We start from the raw sequence: 6,000 nt of genomic DNA on the forward strand, positions 1-6,000 counted from the left end.
ATAATAGTGTATATTGGAAATAAAATGACAGATACTGTAAATACCATTTCCAGTGTCACTTAATTCTGATGGCAAAGTAGAGGAAACATTCATTGTTGCAGCAGACGACCAGAACTTTTTTTCGTGTTACTATTCCATCGTATAAGACATAACCGTGCTTGAGGCTTTTTATGATGTAAACAACAGCAAGTACACTGAGGGTACAGTTAAAAGGGAATGCAACAGAGACAGTTTTCATTAATTCCCACGCTGAGGAGCCAAAAACAGAGGACTCAGCATTTCTGGTTGTTTCTAGTGAATTAGAATCATTTGCCTTCTGGGGATTATGGTCAGCTGGCAGACATGGATTTAAGAAGTCAGTATATAAAGCTTATTTTGATTTTTATTATGGGAACATCTTCTGATGCAGAAATGGGAGATGGACAACATTTCTGATATGACAGCTGTACAAAACATGGTAAATAATCGTGGGCATTTTGTGTATTTTATAGAATAATACAGCTTGCCTGATTCCTGATTTCTCATCTGTGGTATTTCAAAATCAAGACTAAAGGGAAAAGCCAAAATAAAGAAAGAAAACTGAACTAATTAGAAAAGGACTGCTAAGGTAAGTAAAAACATAAATGAAGCTCATCATGTTAAGGCTAATATAATAATAGTGATGATGATAATAATAATAATAATAATAATTATTATTATTATTATTATTATTATTATCATCATTATTATTCAAGGTGAAAATAATAAAAATAGCAGTGGACCTTAATGGATAGATTAAGATAAAAGAATAATTAATAATACCGAAACTTAGATTAAACATGAGTGGTAAAATGTAAATACAGAACTGATGCTGAGAGGTCATCATATTTTAGGAAATGAATAATAAAAATAGTAATAAAATGAATAATTCAGTGAAAGTGGACATACATTTATGAAAGTGCACATCTCAATGGCTAGGGGTTACTCTTTATTTCAGTGATTCCTAATATAATAAAGGGACTTTTTCTTTCCATCAAATTTTATAGAGAATTTGCTACTGCTGCTAAGGAGATAATTCTGTTTAACAGTTTTTTTTTTCAGTGAAAGAGTGGTGATTTGGGAATCTAATGACATGCTTTTAAGTTTTCAAGAATTACTGTGAACACTAGAAAAATAACAATGGTAAGAGAAAATACTATAAATATTAAACATGAAGCAGTTAATGTAGGATATCATCCTGTCACAAGCAATAATTGTAACCACCTTGAAGGGAACTATATTTTCACTATTGTAGCAAAAGCATATATGAATAAAGTTCCAACTGTTAAGCAGTTTTCCGTCATGTTTTATATTAGATTTATACATTTAGCATGCACTGTTTCTAAATTCCATCATATTTTATATTAGATTTACTCATGTTTAGCATACACTGTTTCTGAAGAGGACACAGAATCGCAGAATCAGTTAAGGTCTGTGATGCTCTATTCAGTTTCCCAACTGTAGCAAATAAGCTGAGCTGAATTACCAGAGTAATTGCCCTGAATTCATATAAAACTATTTGCAAACAGGCTAATATTTAATATTTTGATATATAAAGATTCAAGAAACCCATTAAATAATCATAAATGATTATAGCAAATGCAAATAAAGTGATTATCAGAATGACCACCACTTAGTTACTGTCATTTTTTGAAGATGTATTTAATGCTTGTTTTGTGCTGAAAAAGAATGAAAACATTATTCTGGAAATTTGTTAAACATACTTTTTAAGGTCAGTCAATAAATTTTAGAGTATATACAAAGAACAGATAAAACTACTCACTCATGTCATGTGAACATTTGACAAATGTATATTCCACATTTTAAAGAAATCACATGCATAAATATCAAGTTGTAATCTCTGAACACTTTATCTAGGTAAACCATATCAAGAAATATTATTTAAATGCCTTTGCAAATTAAACATTCTATTCAAAATGGCATTTGGCCAAGTCAGAAACAAAGTACTTTTGTTGGAGGGCAAAGTCCACACAGCACCCCTCCCTCCATTTAGTTGCAATTCCTGTACCCCTTCTTAATATGAACATCTGCATGGTTTACCATGAAAAAACTCACTGCTCTGAAGATCAAGCCAAGCATGTAAATCCTGCATGTCAACAGTCAGAATGTCAAATATTGACATTACCAAATGTCCAAACTTGCCGCCCGTCTGGATCCATGTTAGCACTTGTTCCAGGGTCCAGAGCATTAGGGAGTTTCAGTGTTCAGTCCAATGCTTGTGCATGCTGGTATTTGGCATGCTGACTTTCAAGGAAAGGTTGTGGTGATAAGTACACTCAACCTTTGAAATGGTGAGATGTTGATAGTAAATTGTACCTCAGTGGATGGAAGAGTACCTCCTTGCAGCAACCTCTATTGATCAGTGTACAATTGACCTTTTGCGCATTATCACACAAGTAACAACCACTTAAGAAGTTTTCTGGTCTCAGTTACTTCTTTAAATAAATAAGCAGAACCCCAATAAATTCTGGTCATCTGTAACATCATTCTTAAACCCAGGCACAAAAAGCAACCCATGTCCACATGCAGACAAAACATCACAACATAGCAAGCCTCTTTAACTCTCACTTCATAAATTATATAGCAAATATCACTGCTAACTTTACACAACCTCATTCTAACATACATTATGCTGGATTAATACTATCATCCCCTCCCTCCCTCCCTGCCCCCTTCTTCTATAACTTCACTTCATCCCAATGAACCAGCCAACAATGTTTCACCTACATTCTCACTTAATCCCATTTCGACTTCTACAATAAAAGGTTACTCCTCAAACTAAAACCTAGCTCTAATGCAGCAGATAACCTACCTACGGTAGATCTTTAATGGTGCAGCCATCACCTACCCTGTTAGTATATTAATTAACAGATCTAGCCAAGAATCACATGTCCCAAAAATGTGGAAAAAAAAGCTTTTATTATACCCCTTCACAAAGGCAGCAGCTCAACCAGATATCTCCGACTGTCATCCTATATCCATTCTGCCACCTATCTCTAATCTCTTTGAAAAGTGTGTACACATACAACGTCTTAATTTTATCCTGAACAACCAAATCCTATCATCTAATCAATATGGGTTCAGACCATCTCACAGTACCACAACTGCCTTAATATCTTTCATGGACTCAGTCAACAAAGCCTGAGACTCTGGTAAAACTGTCTCCACCCTATTTCTAGACATATCAAAAGTTTTTGATACAGTCTCTCACTTGCTTTTTCTAAATCAGCTCTCAAAAACTGGTCTCTCACTTCCCTCTCTTAACTGTTTTACCAGCTACCTGTCAGAAAGACAACAGGCAGTTAAACGGCAAAACTCCTTATCTCCATATCTTCACATCTCTACTGATGTTCCCCAAGGCTCTATATTAGGACCACTTGATTTAAATACTTGTCTGAATGGTTCTGCAATAAGTATGTGTGTGTGTGTGTGTGTGTGTGTGTGTGTGTGTGTGTGTGTGTGTGTGTGTGTGTGTGTGTGTGTGTGTGTGTGTGTAAACGCCCATGTGCGCACGTGTATCTGTCTATATATGCCTATATAGACTGATATACATATACATGCATGTCTATATTCCCTAATCATCCTAACTTGATTTAAATACTTGTCTGAATGGTTCTGCAATAAGTGCATGAGTCGCAAGTGCTCAAACACCCCTGTCTGGAAGCCAGGGACCCAGCCACCTTATAGCTCATATAGACTAGCGTTCATGCTCAAACTCAAGTATGAGTTCAGGCAAGCAGCTGCTGCTCCTTACCTGACCATGTTATTTGAGTTCAAGCGAGGTAAGTGCAACAGCCATGGGGAGGGAGCATAAGGGGGATTTTAGGGCTACAGTGCAGGAGGAGGATTTTTATGGTTAGGGGACAGCAGGATGAGAATTTTATAGTTAGGGGACAGCAGAGAAATTTTAGGGCTAGGGAGAGGGAAGGAAGTTATACGTTTAGGTAGCAGGAATGGAGTTTTAGGATTTGGGACGAGGGAGGGATTTATAGGTTTAGGGAGCAGGAAGGGAGTTTTAGCTTTTGGAAGCAATCAGAGAATGTAGGTTTAGGGAGGAGCAGTGGAGTTTTACAGTAAGGGATTAAGGACTGCTGGGAACTGGGTGAGAGCTTTAAGGCTAGAGTCAGGTTTTGGTTTGATGTACAGTTTTATAGGGTCAGGTGTTGGGAAGGCTGTGCAGAAAACAGGTGCTCAGACAAGTGGGAGTTTGAATGCTTGCTTTTTTTGAGCAAGTGGCAGAAAGCAAATGTGGCAAAGTACCTCTAGTAGACACTGTTTGAACACTTTAAGGTTTACATAAAGCATGAAAGAGTACATGATATACAAGTGAATAAAAGCAATAACTACTGAATACTGAATATAAAACTGTAAGATTCCATAAACTTTCTAAATAAAAATAATCCAAATAATAAATATAAATTGAGTAGAAAATATTTATAATGTCCAAATTAAAATTATACCATGACCCCCCATTAATATTCCAAAACGTGCACGCTGCTTGGTCAGCATGCACGTTGTAAATCGACTTATACTAATGGAAAAAGGTTCAGTCGCCCGGACTTTTTCCATTTGTATAAGTCTTTTTTAAAACACTATCTTGCTATGTTAAAGGAGTTTAACATAGCGAGACAGGTTTAAAAAGCAACGAAGATCTCCGTTGCTTTTTTTAAAGATGTCTCGCTATGTTAAACTCCTTTAACATAGCGAGACAGTGTGTAAAAAGCAGCAGAGATCTTGCTTGCTCCGTTGCTTTTTTTTTTTAAACCTGTCTTGCTATGTTAAATGGGTTTAACATAGCGAGACAGCTTTAAAATAAGCAACGGAGATCTCCGTTGCTTATTTTAAACCTGTCTCGCTATGTTAAACCCATTTAACATAGCGAAACAGTTTGTAAAAAGCAACGGAGATCTTGCTTTCTCCATTGCTTTTTTCAAAACTGTCTCGCTATCTTAAATGGGTTTAACATAGCGAGACAGCTTTAAAATAAGCAACGGAGATTCTCCGTTGCTTTTTTTAAAGCTGTCTCGCTATGCTAAACCCATTTAACATAGCGAAACAGTAAAAAGCAATGGAGATCTTGCTTTCTCCGTTGCTTTTGCCCACAGCTCTGATGTACTGCATAGGCATATGCATGCGCAGTACATCAGAACTGCCGCGGAATACCAGACAGCTGCGGAAGGGCAGCAAGAAGGCATTATACAATGCCATTATTTAAGAAAAGCAATTATTTTTTTTCTTAAATAATGTCATTATATATAATAACCCACTTCTGGGTGTGGGTAATGTTGGATTTACCCACGGTTGGCTTTGTTTGGCCACTCGGGCTTCGCCCTCGTGACCAAACCACACCAACCGTGGGTAAATTCAGCATTACCCACACCCAGGCGTGGGTTATTGCTATAATAATTCAATAATAAAATATGCACTATAAATACAGCTAAGTGTCTCAGATCAACTCACCCGGAAACCAAGCAAAATATACAACTCATAAACTTTGATCATATTAATCACCATTCCTTTTACCTGCTTCTTGATTCTAACCTGACAGACCTTGGACAATTACAAGAACACTTGACAGTCTACAGATGGGCAGCCTCTAACACTGCTGTTCATACTGTGTGAAGAGCTGCAGACTGCATCAGCATCATTATCATCAGGCTTTGCATCACTGTAGCCCCTGCTTCATTCTTTAGAGGTAATTATGTTGTAACTTGCACCTCAGGGTAGCTGAACTGTTTTGTCTACAAATCAACACAATAGGAATCGCTATGATGCTGGCAAGGGGATCACATTGGCTAGGTACAGGCTCCATACACATGCACACAGACCCCCCTCTAGTATGACTATTCTAAATTAATGTAGGAGTTTGTGAAAGTGCTTAGTGTAGGGAACATGCTTTAATACATAAATAGTATAAAGATGCAAGGACGTATAGTCCCATATGTGCGTAACCCCATATGT

At 36.9% G+C, this 6,000-nt stretch overlaps 1 long non-coding RNA gene across 1 annotated transcript in view; it reads left to right on the forward strand.

Annotated features, from left to right (window-relative positions):
* Positions 1-604, forward strand: part of LOC122796582 — a 1,807,408-nt gene extending 1,806,804 nt beyond the window's left edge. The window contains exon 5 of the long non-coding RNA XR_006363989.1: positions 492-604. This is a non-coding gene — a long non-coding RNA (uncharacterized LOC122796582). The remainder of the gene's footprint in view (positions 1-491) is intronic.
* The last annotated feature ends 5,396 nt before the right edge of the window (positions 605-6,000 follow it).

The sequence above is a fragment of the Protopterus annectens genome, chromosome 3.part0 (assembly GCF_019279795.1).
Source record: "Protopterus annectens isolate FY-2018-M chromosome 3.part0, PAN1.0, whole genome shotgun sequence".
Taxonomy (NCBI): domain Eukaryota; kingdom Metazoa; phylum Chordata; order Ceratodontiformes; family Protopteridae; genus Protopterus; species Protopterus annectens.